An 18,884-nucleotide genomic window follows, 5' to 3' on the forward strand; every position below is an offset into this window, starting at 1 on the left:
GGGATTGTGTACCATTGCAGCTATCACTACTTTCTTCTTCTCTGCTGTCTTCCACCCATCTGTGTCCACACTAAATTGTTTATATTTGGTGACATAAAGAAATACATCTAAAATAAAATCTGTGGTTAGCCACTGGCCCTTTGAGCTGACCGGATACACCAAGGTAGGGTTCTTTGATGCAGTTGTCCTTAATACTGTCTTTTAGGGATCAAATTTTCCCTTAAGTTTTTCACTTTATTTAAATATATATATTTATTTACATTAATGTAGTCAGTTAATTTACATAGCAGCCAGTTGGCCCAATCCTAGAAATTCTTATTCACGTGAGTCGTCCTATTGACGTCTGTTACCTCACATTGGCTGAAACCACTTCCTATTGCAATCAATGCACAGTTCCCTTCAGCTAAAGTTAGGTCCCCTGAGAATAAGAATTTGAATGATCAGGCATAGATGAGGCATGTTGCCTCTTTTTGAAAGAGTTTACTATCTAAATAAGATAAAACAAATGAACATGAAACAAGACACTGAACAACAATCCTGAGAGTGGGGAGTAGTAGTGATGATGAGGAGGGATAGGAGCACATTGTAGAGAAAAATGGTGGTACTATCCCAAGCTCCACCTACACATGATGCCAAAATGAAATGAAACTCAGTCAATTATGCATAATCTTCAGTATGAGATCATGCCTTTCCTTTCTCATGTGCTTGATTAGCAAAACAATAAGTATGTTGACATTTAAATGATTGCTATTAGGGTGTCAGAATTAATTCCTCCTTAAAATGAATGTTTTCATTTTTGCCACTTGCCCTAAAATTAAGTATTAGAAAAAAGTAAAAACAGATTAAAAAACACTGAAAATTGAATGTTGGAAAAAAAACTTTCTTTGATTTTAAAAAAAAAAAGTCTTCCTTAAAGATTCTAAACTAAAAATGTTTATATCATCATATCTGCTCTCCTCACAGACTCCTGAGGTGAACTCTCAACCCAAACCAATCCAGTTATATACTGCCTCTCAGGCATAAGTCAGTAAAGAACATCAGGCTTATACTAACAGAAAAAAAAATTCTCAGTAAAGCAATTACTACTTTATTAAGTAGTAATATTTCAGGAAATTACTTAGTAAATTTTAATCAATAAAACTATAAGAAAATCCTGTAAGTGCCATAAATAAAGTAAGTACATTAATGGGTAACTGAATTGTTTAGTTTAATATAAACAAAAGGCTGCTATTACTAACCGGGAGGAAAGGGTGGTCTTGTGATTAAAGCACAGGAGTGGGAGTCAGGAGATCTTGGTTCTGTTCTTGACTCTGTCATGATCTAATATTTGGGACCATGGTGCCTCTCTGTGCCTTGGTTTCCTCATCTATAAAACAATTCTTCTGTACCTCATGAGGTGTTCAGTCTTAATTTACTAATGCTCATAAATCACGGAGATCCTCAGAAATTGCTATAGGTGTCTAAAATATGATTTAGAGGAATAAACATTACTAATTTTACTTGTAGATGGTGAAAATTATTTACTAAACTTAACATCAATTACTAAATATACATATTTGGAAATATATTTTTCCTTTTCTTTGGGTGCATGTATATGTTGCCGCAACCACCTTTAGCATGAACTCAGGGAATATTTGAATTGATAGAACAGGCTTGGAGAACAAGAAAATCTTTTTGAACACACAGGACCACTTTCTGGTCCCATTGAAATCAACAGGAAAGCTCACGTTGAATTCGGTGCAACCAAGGATTTGCCCCACTTGAAAGAAGCTGACTAGCTGTACGCTACAAAGGCTACTTATCTCCAGCTTGGGAATGTTTAGTGCTCTACAGACTCGGTACAACTGCTCTTAACATTTTTAGTCTCTTCTTTCCTTTCTGCATCCTCTCCTCCTGCCTCAGCCCCTCTATTTCCTCTCACACCCCTTACTTTCTGAGGGCGACCCTAATTTGGACCCACCCGACTACACCCCCCAGGAATAGGTCAGGCTGCTGGGAATTGCCAGTCAGGAGCACGTCACATCTCTTTTTCTGGGGCATGCTGCCCACATTTCCCTTGCATTGAGGGTTTCTGCAGGGGCAAGAGGGGTGGCAGAAACCCAGCATAGCCAGCTCTAATCCATCTGGAGACTCAACCTGGGAAGAATGCATCAGAAATTAGTAGAATTCAGTGATTATAAAACAATAATCAATTGGCAGAATGATTCTTTGAAATGAGTAAATATATTTCACTCCAGAATTGCAATCAGCAACTCCTAGACTTTTTTTGAAAAGCACTAAAAATATAGCAGAAGAAGGGGGTGTGGGGGAGGAAGAGAGAGAGAATGACCATAAATTTTCTTGTTATTGGCGGTTACTTGCATGTCTACTCCAACTCAGCAGGGTTACCATTCTGATTGAAGAGAGCCTTAGGTGGCCTTTTCCCAGTACCGGTAAACTACCTTTGAGCCTGCTACTGATGCTCTTGGGGCTCTTCTCTGAGAAGTGATGGCTGGTACTCAAGCATAACTAATCACATTTAAATTTCTGACAAATAATGAAGCAGTAATGTTTTCTGTTCTATTGCACAAATGCTGTTTGAGAGAGATTTGAATCTTAAAAATCACTTACATGAAATGCAGCTGTTCAGTTCCTTGGATCCTTTGCACAAAGTCTAACTCATCCCTATAACATACTGCTATGTTTCCAGCCTTGCTTGTTGCTTGCAGGTTGTAACCTATAAAGATATTGCAATGTGGTGTTAATGAAAACTAGGTCTTGCTTCACTCCATTCATTGCTAAACTATTTATTTCACTGACAGCATACATCATCTGTAAGCAACAGTACCAGAGTGGTTATCTGTGCACTAGAAGAATGTTTATTTTAAATACTACTATAAAATCACCATACTAGAATGTGCAGTATTGTAAAGTGAGACAATTAAGATAAATACAGTATGAAATAGTTAAGTAATTGTAATTAATCAGGCTTCTCATAAGTTGATTGAATTTTGGGTTTTGTTAATGTACCGAATTGAGAATTCTTATAAATGTATCAGTTTTCTTAATCAAAATGGAATGTAAATGTAATTAGGAATTTACGGAAAGTGAAATAAAAGTTGGATACATGTTATGGAGTACAAAATTTAAATGAAGGAATTTAACAGGCTGTTAAAACTTTATTAAGAAGTAATAGATTCAATCATAATAAATTCTTATCACAAATTTGTCAACTTACTACTCTAAGGAAGTGATTTACATACTAGTATGGCTCTATGGATCCTTAACACAAATCCTTATCAATGCATCAGTCAACTCAAAATTACATGACTGTTAGTAAACGTTAAGCCAAAAATAATTCTAAAGTTATAAACTTAAACAATTACTTAATTACTGAAATATCAGTATGATTCAAAAGACAATAATTCACAGTTAAGCCTTTTTCTTTATCCCACAAATACAAATGTCTCACACCAACCCAGGGTATATAGTTGTTAATTCAAAACTGCTTCTGATGTCTCTTGTAATTCACAATAGGTATAACCACCTGCAAACCTAATACTTAAAATTTTATAGTAAATTACTTAATTTACTATTGGTTTAATATTTAGTTTATTTATCATATGTTTTTAATAATCCAAGATTCTGGCTCTTGCCTTAGAAGCTTTCAGTCTCATATGTTATCATAGATCATGTGTTATCTGACAATAGTTGCTAACTCCTATTTGCTCTGGACCTGCTTTGCTTTTTTTTTTCCATGCAAGTAAGATCAGTTTCCTTTAGAAATTATAATTATAGTTTCCTGCTATAGCACAATGAATTTTCCAGTCTCAACACTCTTAATTGTATTGACTCAAAATTAATTCTAGGTATTTAGGTTAAAACTTTCTAGTGTAACGCAAGTATACACCATACATTTTTCTGATGACCCATAGGTTTGTCGTGGAGGAGTATCTAGACTTTTTCTCCTCTTAGGCAGTGGGTAATGAGGGAAGAGAAGGGAGCCATAGGAGGTGCAAGGGGAAAGGGAAAAAATTGTGTAAGTGTCAGAGAGTGAGAGAGAGACAGTGACCAGTTATATATGGGGTGAGCAGTAAAGTGGGAGAAAATGGGGGATTGAGGGAATGTCAATTATGCCTCCAAGGTTTCCTGGGAGTTTTAACCTTTCCTAGTAGGACTTCAAGCCTGACAAGGCCCCCTTAGGTCCCTCAGACAGGTACTCTGTTCTGACAATCCACAAGAAGCTAACCTTATGGAGGAGCTGCCTCTAGAGCAGAGTTCTGCTCCTTGAAACATCTTGACCTGCAAGCTTGCTTCTCTCTCTGCCTCCAGCCTATGCCCTAATAGGTCATGGCAGGATGTGTGACTTCCAGATGCCTCACAAGAAAAGCTAATAGCTCTGCTCTGGAGACCGCTGCTCTCTGTAATACATCCTGCAACTACCTAGGGAGGAGGACTAAACTGATAGAACTGAAGAAATCTGTTGGATTGGGACTCGTGTCTATAGGCTTAATACCTGCAAGGGAAAGCCTAGATGTAGGGAGAGGGCCTGGGTAAGGTGAGGGATGACTGAGCTGATCAGAATGCTGCAAGAGATTAACAAAGCACACTTATTTTGTCTGGCTAAATCATTTGTACTGTACCCCATCGCTGTAATATCTACATAGCTTTACATTTGGGTCATATACATTAAATATTATGTATTTTTACTGGGTGAAAAATGATGTCTAGTCATACCACACACTCTTTAGATGTGTATGCAGCTCCAAGAGCTAAAGTGTATTATGGCACATTGTCTGTGTTATCAGCAAAAACAACAAGGAGTACTTGTGGCACCTTAGACTAACAAATGTATTTGGGCATAAGCTTTGGTGTGCTAAAACCCACTTCATCAGATGCATGGAGTGAAAAATACAGTAAGCAGTATATATATCACAGCACATGAAAATCCAGACAAGATGCGATACATCGAACCCAGAAGTTCGATTGCCTACCGCTGAACCAGCGTGTAAGTATAGACAAGCCCTGAGAGACTAAAGACCAAGTGGAGCAGAGTAAGCAGAAGAACAAGTCTCCCCAAGGTTTCACCAATCTGTATCAACTGAGTTGTGGCATCCACAGCTAGGGGGTCTCTCGGTCTATTCAGCCTAGTACCCTTGGCACTAACAACTGGTCATCTGACTTTTGATGTGGACATCTGGAGTGAAATCCTAGCCCCAGTGGGAAATCCCCTCCCAATGAGAGTTTAGCCATTGACTTTAATGAGGTCAGGATTTCAGACATGTTATATGAAATCAGTAAGCAGTATATAGATCACAGCACATGAAAATGCTGTGATCTATATACTGCTTACTGTATTTTTCACTCCATGCATCTGATGAAGTGGGTCTTAGCCCACGAAAACTGATGCCCAAATACATTTGTTAGTCTAAGGTGCCACAAGGACTCCTCGTTGTTTTGGGGTGAAATTTAATAGACTGTGGTATATAGTTGGTCAGACTAGATCTAGTCTGACATTTAAAACTTTGAAGGCCATCTTGGATTCATGTATGCTCAGTGTTTGCTGAGAAATAATGGGACATGGAACTTTTCAACTGAAAGCTGTTACTATGATATGGCAGTTTGCTAGCCTAACAGATATGAGTTGGTGTTCTCAATCCAGTTCCTAGTGAACATGTCTGAAATCCTGACCTCATTAAAGTCAATGGCTAAACTCTCATTGGGAGGGGATTTCCCACTGGGGCTAGGATTTCACTCCAGATGTCCACATCAAAAGTCAGATGACCAGTTGTTAGTGCCAAGGGTACTAGGCTGAATAGACCGAGAGACCCCCCTAGCTGTGGATGCCACAACTCAGTTGATACAGATTGGTGAAACCTTGGGGAGACTTGTTCTTCTGCTTACTCTGCTCCACTTGGTCTTTAGTCTCTCAGGGCTTGTCTATACTTACACGCTGGTTCAGCGGCAGGCAATCGAACTTCTGGGTTCGATGTATCGCGTCTTGTCTGGATGCGATACATCGAACCCAGAAGTGCTCCCCGTCGACTCAGGTAATCCTGCTCGGCGCAAGGAGTATACGGAGTCGACGGGGGAGCCTGCCTGCCACGTCTGGACCGCGGTAAGTTCCAACTAAGGTACGTCGACTTCAGCTATGTTATTCACGTAGCTGAAGTTGCGTACCTTAGTTCGAATTGGGGGGTTAGTGTAGACCAGGCCTAAGTCTGAACCATTGCCAGTTGAACTCAGTTTACCATTAAATTCAACTGAACTAGGATTAGAATTTAAGATAATGAAAGTAAAAGGAAATAGCAAGAAGTTTATATTATTACAAAGCCTGATATCCCAAACTGGTTTGTCTACAAATTCTTGGAAAGAGGATATTCCTACCCTTATTTGGGCTCAGTGCAGGAATTACTAGGTGAAATTATATAAGATATGTTATGCAGGAGATCAGACTAGATGATTGTATTTTTCCTTTCTGGCCTTCAAAAATCTGAATTTTATTTGTTTACAGGCTTTCTATGGTCTCTTCACTTTTGTATCTGAACACCTCAGACATTAATGAATTTATACACACAACATCCCTGTGGGTAGCAAAATATCATTATTCCTGTTTTTGAGCTGGGGAATTGAGGCACGGAGAACCTGTGACTTGCTGAAGGTCATATATGAAGTCTGGCATAGCCAGAAATAGAACTCCTGAATCCCAATACAGTGCCATTACCATAAACCAAATGTCCACTCCAACAGACTTATTAGTAATTACCTATTGACTTATTATTTATTATTACAGATAGAATGCTGGCTAACATCTTAATTACTATAGTGAATCCCTATCTTCATTAGCTGTATTTATACAGTGCTATGGAGCTTGATAGTCAAATAAAATGTCTGTTCCCTGAGGGGCTCAAAGGAATTATCCAAAATTTACATAAATATAGCTGAGAGCTGAATTTGGCCCATAGAAGCTACATTAGATTTAATTCAGCGTGGGATTACAAACTAAGGAGAGGGTATGGGCTGATGAGGGATACGGTAGTGAAAGATTTATGTTGTATATGCAGTTTGTTAGCACTTGTTCAACCTCCTTAAATTAAAATGTGTGACTGTGTGTATTGTATTGGAGTTTGAAGGGTAAGGTGAGAATCAGTGGTGGATGCCTGGCCAAAAGAAGTGATTTTCAAATCACATCTCCTATTTCTTGGTTAAACATTCACACGCAGTCCGAACTCACTGAGAATTCTTGATTTTAAAATGTAGTTTACAGGCTTTTCTCGGTGGCCCAAATTAGTGGTGATCTGCCTTGCCTAACAGGATCCATGCTTCTATTCTTGATCCCATTCTGTTGTTCTCTATGCTGATGGAGGCTGAGGCCCTCAGTGGGAAAAGAGTCAAGGATTGTATGCCAGCTTTGTGGCCCCTGGAATTTGGGGTCAGCTAGGAACCAGCCTGGTCCCTGGCAAATTTTAGAGTAGTATAAAGGGGCTAGAATGGGGCCAAGGATTTGACCTGAAGAACATTAATCAATCTGATTACAAATCCCTTCTCCTCTCAGACACTCATCTTTCACTCTTCTGACTCTTGTTATGACATTTCACTAGTTCTGCCACCATCATAGAATTTTTCATGGCCAGAAAGACAATAAAATCAGCATAACCATAACTTTTATTTAAGTTAAAATAAAACAACCATGGTCAGGCCGCCTTTAACATCAAAGGAAGCAAAACAAAGGCTCAAGCTATTTTTTCCCCTCTTTTCCCTCCCCACTCAGGTCACCTTTAAGGCTTAAATGCTCATTTGTCGTGTATGTGTCAGGTTTGTGGCAGGCACAGAAGGGGTTCAGACATTCCGTTGATAACTTGTTGAGCTTGTAATTCAGTGGTTGCTCCTCCAGGCTGTACAACCTACTTGAGAGAGTGGGAATGCTAAGATACACTTTTTTGTATTACAGCATTTGCCTGATACTAAGAGAATATTATATTTCTTTCTTTAAGGTTGTGTGAAGGCACTTGAGGATAGCAATAATCTGTGGTATATTCACAGCATCATAAATATTAAAATCCCTGATTTCCTCTGTAAAGTCAGCAAATATGTATTTTTCAGGCCCATGAACAGAGCTGTGAGTACACACAGCAGGAGCTTTATCTGATTGCCTTCCTTAGCACAAATCTGGGGAGGGGAGCCATTAGGATCTGGCATTAAATGGTGGTAATTAAAATGCTGTTTGATATTAATATTTAGATAGAATTTTGAAATGGCTCTCGTAAGGGCAGAACACCCTACCATTGTTTTCTCTGCATCTGATATTTTCCCTCAGCCAACTAGCTATGAAGAGTTCTTGCTTAAATGTAATGCAATCAGATAGAACTGAAAGAGCAGCAGCCTGATTCAAACCTCATCCCAGTTTTACATATCTGTGTAACTCCTTTGACAACTGTAAAGTTACTTCCATTATGCACCAGGGTAAAACATACAGAATCATGCCCAGAGAAGCTCATACTCTGCTCATACTCTGAGAAGACTGATGAAATAAGTAATATACATCATGAATTTCCTAGTTCCTTGGAAGGTCCTATACTGTTTGCTTTGAACCATGCTTTATATTAAACTAATTGTTACAATCTTTTGGTCAGCAAAAAAGCAATATGGTGAGGTTACCATTAATCAGTTTTTTTGCTAGTGCAATTCATAAACCTTGCATATATGATGAAGCTTTTGCCAAGCTTGTGCCTCAGAGGTGGTAAATTCAGCTTGCTAAAAACATGTCCATATACTGTACCTTTCCCACATAACTAGTGACAGATATGGGTGAAGGGAAGAAAGGGACACATCAAGCCTCTTCACCAATAAGAAAGCAGCAGCACGTGAAGGAATACTGCTGTGGTGGAAGGGAGTAAAACAAGGTCGTTCCACCTTATACAGAGCCAGCTCAGCAGTGCAATTCCTACATCAAGGAAGTTTGAAGCCCTGATCTTTCCCTATTTCCTCACAGCTGGAAGTAGAGCCAGGCTCCTCCCCCACTGTACATATAAGGGGGTTCACCAGTCTAACTATGTCTAGCCAGTAAAACACTCTCATGCAGACAAACTCATCTACCTAAAACACGCAATAGTTGACTCAGTGCTAACAAAATCATAGCTTGATGCTCATGACCACACAGAGCGCTTAACATAGAAGAGATTGCTGTAGAGAAGATGGGAGGAATCATAAAGAAGGAGAGTAATGCTGTGGAAAAGTAAGCGGAAGAGGCACCTCATGGAAAAAGAGAAGTCTGTTGGAAGGAAAACTGACTAGATACTTCATCTAGAGAAGGGCAGGAATGTCTATCAGGGGAGAGTGTCCCTCATCCAACCCTTTAAAAGGATTCAGGTTTAATTCAGGAATAGTTTTATTCCTGTATGGAATGAACAAGTTTTTGTGAGGGCTGGTTCACCTACCCATAATCTAGATAGTAGTGGGGGGGGGGGTTGCATTTATCAGTCTGGGAATGCAATGTATTAAAGATATATTAATCATTTCAGCTGATGCACCATTTCACAGATATTTCAGGGTCATAAAGAAATGTATAATCCTAATTATTTATTGAGTTAGCTTTATACACCTGCTATTATTTTGAATAAAATCTCCATGTTTCCTATACAGATTGTAAGAACATAGGCTTCCTGGCCTGATTCTGTCCTATCTAGGTCTTTTTTTCTCTCCTTTGACCTGGCAGTTGTTTTCAGACTTCTTCCTTAAGCACATTATTTTACAATAGATACTTTTATTGCTGCCTGTGGTGGTTTATTCCATATATTAATGTCTTGGTGTAAATAAATTCTGCATACTTTCCTTTTAGGTCAGGCCTTTCTTATCTGAAATTCATGCCCTTCTGTTCTTGTATTAGACCCTAGCTCAGATAGCTCTGTGCAGTGATATCTACACTAGCTATTTTCTTATTAATCTGGATCCCTCGTGATCTCCTTCTCTCTCCCCCTTCCCCCTGGAATACAGACCCATCTTTTCCAACTCTTTGGACTATAGGTCTTTCACCCTTTTAGATTATTCTAATTATCCCTTTCTGCATCTTCCCCATTTCTAAGATATTCTTTTAATAATGAAAAAGATCAGTTCACAACAAGTTAGAATGTGGCCTCACTAAAGCTGGGGTGATCTGAGACATCAAGAGGCAAATGTAGAGGTCTTCGTAGATTCCTGAATACTTGACTTAATTTCAAATTGCTGCTTACTATCCCTAGGTTGGATTATGTCTTTGAGTTATAGGTCTTTTAATTTTTGTATGAAACATTGTCAGTTATCAGTTAATTAAATTGCCTAGAGCTTGGACTAGATGCAAAAACGTTGAAATAAATAAGTACAGTGTTTCCAGAAGTGCCTTTAATACTGGGCTGGTACAACTTGTTGATTCTATTAATTCCCCTATCAGAGGTACTGTTTTTTTTTTTTTGGTTAAGGCTGTTCTTCTTGAAGTGACTTAATCACTTCCTGGAGTTTAGGGTACCCCCATGTAAATCAGTTGTTGGAAGATCTTGATGCATTGGTTATTTTATGCTTCCTATCTCCACACATGAATCCCTTATACAATATTAAAAAAAAAATTTCCAAGTCTTATTAACTCGTTGGACTCCTGGAATTTTTATTTTTTGCTGCTATTACATACTGTTTGAGTTTTGCTTCTCCTCAATCTTGCTGCTTCTCCTATTCACGTTCTATAACCATTGAGAGTACGTTCTTCTAATAATATCTCCTAGAACTGGAAGGGACCCTGAAAGATCATCGAGTCCAGCCCCCTGCCTTCACTAACCGGACCAACTACTGATTTTTGCCCCAGATCCCTAAGTGGCCCCCTCAAGGATTGAACTCACAATCCTGGGTTTAGCAGGTCAGTGCTAAAAGCACTGAGCTATCCCTCCCCCTCATGCTTTGTTACAACTGTAACATCACTTTAGTTTTCAATATACTGAACTGCATAAGCCACATCTGACCATTCTCATTTATATCCAAGTCATTATGGAACAGATTCTCCAAACCTTACTCCTGTTGAGCAGCACTTACTCACGGACGTCAATGAGCCTACTTGGTTGAGTATGTCTTGCTGCATGAATAAGGGTTGCAGAATCAGTTTGCAATTATTTTATTTATTTTATTGACTCTTGTTTGCATTGACCATCCCCCCCATGTTGTATTGCCAGCATATTTTATCACTTTATTGCCAGTCCTCCTTCCACCTCATTGATATACAGAGTGAAATAAATCAATATTAATACTGTTTCTTGTTACCTCCTTCTCTTTCAAATTGCTCTTTGTGTTAATCCAGTCACCCCCCTGATTTAATGTTTACAGTCTCTTCCTCACTGAAGTTAAACTCAGCAGCAACCGCATATTCTGAAGTTCTTTAGTGAAGCTTATAAAAAGTATGTTCTCCTCATCACAGCAATAATTCAACCCACTTCGTGCAATTTAGTAAAGTGTATTTATAACAATTAAAATTGTACTAAATTGTATTCTTGGGATAACATGAATCCAAGAAAAAAAATTCTGTCCTGTGTTCTCTCATTCTACTAACCTCCTCTGGTTGGTGTTCACAGTGACAACGACAGGCTTTGCAGAGAGCCTATCCCCAGTTCTCTGCACCCAGTGTGTTGAGGGAGGAAGCTGAGGGAAGGGGGATCCTAGGATTGATTTGTGAAGAAGATATGTAAAGTGTGGGGAGTATTTTAAAGTGTTCCATATCCTAGCTGCAAAAATTAGTGTGTGTGCACTCATGCGCTTTTGCTCTCACCCTCTCGCTCTAGATATATTTTAAAAAAATCTTGTAACCTCAAAGGAAGTCATAGTTTCCAAACTATATCTTTCCTAATAACCCTAGGCATCTTTCTCCTTCCTTCTCTTACTCTCAAACACTTGCTGTATGAATGGACAAAATGACTGAATTTCGCACTGAGAAAATTTGGCTGTAGTTTGAGGGTTCTGGCACTTAGCACCAGTTAAAGTAGAATAATTCCTCAGGTGTTGTCTGATCCCTCTATGCTATAACATTTTGCTGGAAATCTAAGCTTTCTTTTAGAGATTGGTATTGGGAACCCTGAGGACTAATTTTGATGCATATCACGCTAGACGCATACTGTGTGTGTGTTGTGGCGGAAAAGAGATGGTGATAGAATTACTAACACAGTTGGGACAAGGCATAACCGTGTGTCAAAAGGTAATGATAATCAGGAGATGTGAACTGGAAGGTCTCTCTCAGGGCCAAAGGGACCTGATGGAATTCTCCAGAGTAATAAATTTCTGATAATTCCAAATTTTTGGAAATTTCCCCGCCACTTGTTGTAGTTTTGCTATATTGTAGTGGGCATACTGTGTACCTTTTCAGTGATGTGGCTGGTGTCATGCGGTCTGGATTGGCTCATGACCATGAGTGCCAACCTCAAGGTAGACTATCAAGAAGCAGGTCAGACACCCCAAACTGGTGGTATGTTCTATAATTAAATTTCACCAATGCATTTGTGACATTATACCCCATAGTCTTCATAGAAATATTGTTATGATGTGAATATGGCATAACTAATGTTTTATGCAAGATGGGTCATGTGAGATATCATTAGGTTATGATTTACTGAATGTGATTATCCTGTTTCTATACATGTATCATTTCTGTATCTAAAGTTAAGAATATGGACTATGTAGGGTGACCAGATAGCAAGTATGAAAAATCGGGACGGGGATGGGAGGTAATAGGAGCCAATATAAGAAAAAACCCAAATATCGGGATTGTCCCTATAAAATCGGGACATCTGGTCACCCTAGGACTATGTAGCGATTACAAAAGTGCTTGCAGCTGGGGAACACCCACCAGATAGCAGGCAAACAGCTTGCATGGGCCATAAGGAAGAACAATAGGAATTTGAAGATACTAATCTCCCTCCCTCCCTCCCTCTCTCCTGAGAAATTTCCTGGTATGCTGCTTTGACACTGCAGGGTCAAGTGATCCTGTCACCTGGTACTGGACATCATTTTGGACTTCTGGTATTTTTCCATTGGAAGGGGATGTGGGTCAAACCAGGAAACAAAGAATTCCTGCCATATGTAAATCCTGTTTAAGGCTGTGGAATGAGTTAATCATGGCTCTTCTCCATGCCTCCACACCCAAGAAAGAAGACTGCTGAAAACACCTGAAGAAACAAAGGAACTAAGATCGGGGAGGCAGGGGTTGAGCCCAGGCAAGAAAGGTCAGCTTGTGAAGGGTTTACCTAGAGATTTAAGCTGCAAGTGGTGCAGTTTACCTTCAAGAAACTCTGTAACCTGTTTACCTTCAAGAAACTCTGTAACCTGCATAAAACAACATTTAGGCTGAGAAATTACTATTTGAAACAAATTTCTTTAATGTATTAAGCCTAGTTTGTGTGTGTGGTTTTTTTATTTGCTGAGTAATCTGCTTTGTTCTGTTTGCTATCCCTTATAATCACTTAAAATTTACCTTTTGTAAACTTGTTTTTTGTTTGTTCTAAAACCCAGTTTTGTGCAATTCATAACTGGGTGGGGGGGGGGGCAAAAATCTGTGCATATCTTCTTCCACAGTGAGGGAGAAGGGCAAATGTCATGAGCTTACACTGTATAGATCTCTATACAACCCAAGACAATATAATTTTGGGTTTACGCTTCAGAGGGTGGGTGCACTTGAGTGCTGGGCAATCTCCAAGCTGAGTCCTCCCACACAGGGCTGATTGCAGACTCTGTGTGATTCTATAGCTGGGTGTGTCCCTAAGTGTGTGTGTGTGTGTGTGTGTGTGTGTGTGTGTTGTGCGCGCGCTAGAAGGGGGCTTAAGAGCCTGTCACAGCAGCACAGAGTAAGGGAACCCAAGATGGTGGGGTCAGTGGGACCCCAGAATGGGGTTCCAACCATCACACAGTAACAAGTGTCAACTCCTAAAGCACTGTAACAGTTTTATTGCGGAGGGAGTTACAGACAATCCCCTTGGACATTCCAGTCCATATTGCCACCCAGCAAGATGAACTTAATGATAGATGGTTGCTATACAGTAAAGATCACAAAATATTCAGGTTGCTCCCAGTCCCAAGAGACGGGTCACTTACCTCAGGTCAATTTGTACCTTACATCTCTCACCATAGGCAAAGGTTCTAGACAGTCCTATAGTGAACCACCTAAGGATTTATTAGCCAAGACAAGAAGTGAGTTGTTATAAGGCTAAAGCAAGCAAACCTACATAAACCTATGAGTTAGTCTATGGTTTCTAAAGGTGATAGAGTTGTAGTAATCTGTCAGCTCTGAATGTCTTTTAAGGCTAAACCAGGTTGACCCTGGAGATCTCTGCTTCTGTTTCATAGTTGCAACCTGTGAGAGTCCAAACAGCAAAAAAGATTTAAGTTTATCAGCTGCTATTTCCTCCTTCAAGCTGATGGGATTGAGGCTTTTTTCCACGTAGGGCATATCTACCCTTAAACTGCTGCATCAACACAGCTGCACCGATGCAGTTGTGCCACTGTAGCGCTTTAGAGAAGATGCTCTACACTGATGGGGGAGAATTCTTCCGTTGGTTTTGTTAATTCACCTCCCTGAGAGGCAGTAGCTAAATTGACAGGAGAAGCTCCCCCGCCAACATAGCATGTCCTATATGGAGGTTAAGTCAGTATAACTGTATCAGTCGGGGGTGCGGATTTTTTCACACCCAAGCAACGTAGTTATATTGATATAGGTCTATAGTGTAGACCAGACCCTGGCCTCTTCATGAGTGTAAGGGGCAATTAACAAAGTCTTTGTATGATGATGTCCCAAAATGGCTCATTTAGTTTTGATGAGCCTTCTTGGTGGGCAGGAGACAATCCCTCCTGCTTGGATTCAGTTTCAAAGCAAACATTTTTTTCCATTTAGAAAGCATAAACTTAAATATTACCTTATAGCATATGATGATGAAATTATAAGTGAGATTAATTCATGCAGTAACTTAGAAGCATTTCATAAAGGCTAAACACATTATTAGCTCAATGCCCATCTTAACCATAGTAATATACTGTTACTTTAAGTTTTAAAGCTTTATTAGTAAAATAATAAACACTTGGTGTGCTCTGTCATCTCCTCCCCTAAAAATCCTGCATGCCTCAGCCTAATCACCTAATGCCCTAGGTAAATTAGTAACATAAATCTGGCACAAGATGAAACACTCTTTTCAGCAATGAATTTGTCAGACTCAGCTGAGGTCTAAAGCCTTGGCAAGAACTGGCACCTGGTCTGCCAGTGTCACAGCTGGTTCACTGCCTGTGTGTACCGTGGGCACCTTCCTGTACCTCATTTTTCCTATCTACTGTTGTAACAACCAGGCAAGGTACTAACAAACTTCCACAGGACTTTATTTTTAAAGTAGAAACCTCTTTACTAAGCTGCTGCTGCACCCTCTGTAACTGTCACTCAGCCTCCTCAACTCCTTCCCCCTCCTTCCTGTTTCCTGTCCTTTCAGACTCCCAACAGCCAGTGCTCCCAGTTCTAATAATTACAAGCAACATCTAAACACCACATCTACATGCTACATCTTCAGGCTACCGTGGAATTGTTAATAAATGTTAATAATGTACATGGCAGTTTCATCAGTAAATCTCAAAGTGCTTCACAATCTTTTTAATGTATTTATCCTCCCAACACCCTTGTGATGTAGGGAAGAACTACAGTCTCCATTTTACAGATGGGGAACTGAGGCATAGAGAGACTAAGTGACTTGCTCAAGATCACACACAAGAAGTGCATGGGAGAGCAGGGAATTGAACTCCATTGTCTTGGGCCTTAACCATTGAATCCTTCTTTTGGGAGAATGAGAGATACTTTGTGGCAGTGTGGTGGCACAGTCCTTTCAAATGGTAGGTCCTTGTATCATGAGACTCCGTCATAATCTATGTAGATCTTGGAAGACAAACAGCTTTCAGGGGCTGAACCTCTTGCCATTTTTAAGGGCAAATTTGTCCCTCACCCCCACCTTAAAAGAAGAATTGGACAGAAACTCTCAGTGGAAATGTGTGGAGTTTTGCAGTCCATATTCATGTAGGGAAACATTGGCCTTGAGTGTGAAGTGCCAAATTTGAATGAGGAGTGAACATAGTCACTGCAAAAGGAAATTTCTGAAAAGACAATTATATTCCCTTCCCAGTAAGAGCTGTTGCTGATTTCTCTTTCAATGTATGGGTTGTGTGTGGGTTTTTTTTTTTTTTTTTTTTTTTAAATAAGGTCTCTCCTGATTTTAATCCAACAATGTTTTGAATGAGAAATTCTGCTTATTGGAGCACTGACGGACACTGTGGTGTTAAATTACTCTGAAGGCTCTTCGTCTGCATATGAACCTCTGCCCATGAACTAAACGAGCAAAAAGAACCCAAAAACAGGTGTGCAGCAGAGACATGGAGGGCATTTTCTTTTTCATTTTAGCACAGGTCAAAGTAAATAAGTCTCCTTTTCTGTTCTGAAGATAAAAAACACTGCAAACGAGCTCCCTTAATATTGCTTTGCATTTGAGCTTCTCTTGGTAAAAGAGGCAAAATTCACAACAAGGAGAACAATCATGAGGCTCACCCCACCACCAGAGAAGAAACTTTATTTCTTCAAATATAAGGGCTTGTTATGAGATCCTGGGAAAGTAGGAAAACATGGTTATACAATGATCTAACTAGCTGGGGCAGAACTGACAGTACTCTGAGCCATGCTTTAATCTTCCAACAACCAAAAATAACCCATATATCACAGCACTCAAAATGCTTCTCTTCACCCCCCATTCCTTTAATGAGCATATCTTTGGAGACTTTCTCAGGGTCAGACTGCTTGGAATTGACTTAGTCTGCCTTGCCTTGAATTTTTGCTTTGATTTTGAAAAATGCTTGCGTTGTCATATCTGTTACGGTAAAGTGAGCTATGTTAAACTGACATTAAATTTGTAACTTGTACCAACAAAAATAATTCAAAGTGCTGCCAATCCATCCTTGGCTCATGTTCTTATACCGAGATATTGTGGCACATATGGCAATGAATACTGCCAAAAACTTCGGAAATACCTGTCATAAGCACTATATGGTGTTCGAGCAGCAATTTACAGGGTCACATTGGTAACATAAAAGTTTATTCAGAATTTATAACAAGAATCAATTTATTTGAGATTTTGGTAACATCTGCACCACCTTGTGCTATGGTGCCATCATTTCTCATGCAGATTCCTGGGTTGGACTAAGACCATATTTACAAGGGAGACCTACAAGAAGAGGTATTGGGATTCAGTGGATGACTTTTCCCTATGCATCACTATTCAAGTAATGCACCAGTATGGTGGTGCAGGCATTGTGGTGTTTATGGTGAAATTTTTGGGGTAATATTGAAAACCAGGAGTCTTACGCTTGGGGCCATTAAATATCCCATGAAACTTTTTTTTCTAAAAATAAGTATATTAACTCAATTGTCAAATTTCAGTTCAGATAATTACCTATGTACGTACCACAATTTATATCAACTGGATGTATCACTGTTCGATTTTTCCGGTGCTTTCTGTTTTCAGCTACTGTTGTATGGTAGTTGGTTTGTTTCATCCTATAAGCAGCTGCATTTCAGAAGATTAACAAATTCCAATTAAACCTGTGAAGGAGGTAAAAGTTTTGAAATCCCTGGATTAAAGATGCTATCAAAGTCCTTTAACTGCTCTCAGACATATACCAGATATTAGCAAATACAAAATGTCATGATAAAGTATAGAAAAAAAATCATATCCAAATAATTGTGTGGGTCATATTAAAGTAACAGTTCCTTAATTGTCACTGATGCTAAAGGTGATATTTCTATTACAAGAAGACATTTCAAATACTATGGTATATAGACATATATCATCTAACATGCCAAGTTCAACCTTCAGCAATGTCACCATGGAAGCTCTGCTATATCTCAATCTAAATGTCAGCACAACTCTCTGTGTAGGTCATGTTAACAGCTCTATGAAACGGGTCGTCTCTTCTTCCAGAGAAGAAAATTGTTTTCATAGTACAAAACATTCTGATGAGGGATATGGAACTTCTATAAAAATCTATTTTAAAATATGACAGCTTTACTTTTTCCTTGCAAATGCAGTTTTGTTACTCGTTTTGATTTTTCTTTTCCACTTTTCAAGTAATATGTAGAAATTAAATCCAGCAAAGTAGAAGTGGTATCATTTAATATATTAATGATCTGGAAGACGGTTGAACTGCAAGACAGCAAACTTTCCAGAGGGAACAAATTTATTTAGGTTACTCAAATCTAGGATACTATAAAGCTCTTTAAAAGAAGCTAAGAAAGCTAGATAATTGGGCAGCATGATTTCTAATAAAATTACATGTAAACAAGCACTGGTAATATGCATTGGAAGGAACAATGTGAACTACTCATAAGAATGGCCATACTGGGTCAGACCAAAGATCCATCTAGCCCAGTATCCTGTCTTCCAACAGTGGCCAATGCCAGGTGCTTCAGAGGGAATGAACAGAACAGGTAATGGGTCTGGTTTTGTTCAACATCTTTAATGACCTGGATGATGGGGTGGATTGCACCCTCTGCAAGTTCGCAGATGGCACTAAGCTGGGGGGAGAGGTAGATACACTGGGGGGTAGGGATAGGCTCCAGAGTGACCTAGACAAATTGGAGGATTGGGCCAAAAGAAATCTGATGAGGTTCAACAAGGACAAGTGCAGAGTCCTGCACTTAGGACGGAAGAATCCCATGCACCGTTACAGGCTGGGGACCGACTGGCTAAGCAGCAGTTCTGCAGAAAAAGTACCTGGGGATTACAGTGGATGAGAAGCTGGATATGAGTCAGTGTGCCCTTGTTGCCAAGAAGGCTAACGGTATATTGGGCTGCGTTAGTAGGAGCATTGCCAGCAGATCAAGGGAA

The 18,884-nt window shown here is 39.5% G+C and overlaps 1 protein-coding gene and 1 long non-coding RNA gene across 6 annotated transcripts in view; one reads left to right on the forward strand and one right to left on the reverse strand.

Annotated features, from left to right (window-relative positions):
* GALNTL6 (polypeptide N-acetylgalactosaminyltransferase like 6) overlaps nucleotides 1–18,884 on the forward strand; it is a 958,556-nt gene that overhangs the window by 748,091 nt on the left and 191,581 nt on the right. The gene's annotated exons all lie outside the window — the stretch shown is intronic.
* Nucleotides 1,001–17,588, reverse strand: LOC122172351 (uncharacterized). The gene is made up of 3 exons (XR_006172593.2): nucleotides 17,463–17,588; nucleotides 2,611–2,716; nucleotides 1,001–1,460 (listed from the first exon to the last, which is right to left on the reverse strand). It is a non-coding gene; the product is annotated as an uncharacterized LOC122172351 (long non-coding RNA).

This window comes from Chrysemys picta, chromosome 5, assembly GCF_011386835.1.
Source record: "Chrysemys picta bellii isolate R12L10 chromosome 5, ASM1138683v2, whole genome shotgun sequence".
Lineage (NCBI taxonomy): Eukaryota > Metazoa > Chordata > Testudines > Emydidae > Chrysemys > Chrysemys picta.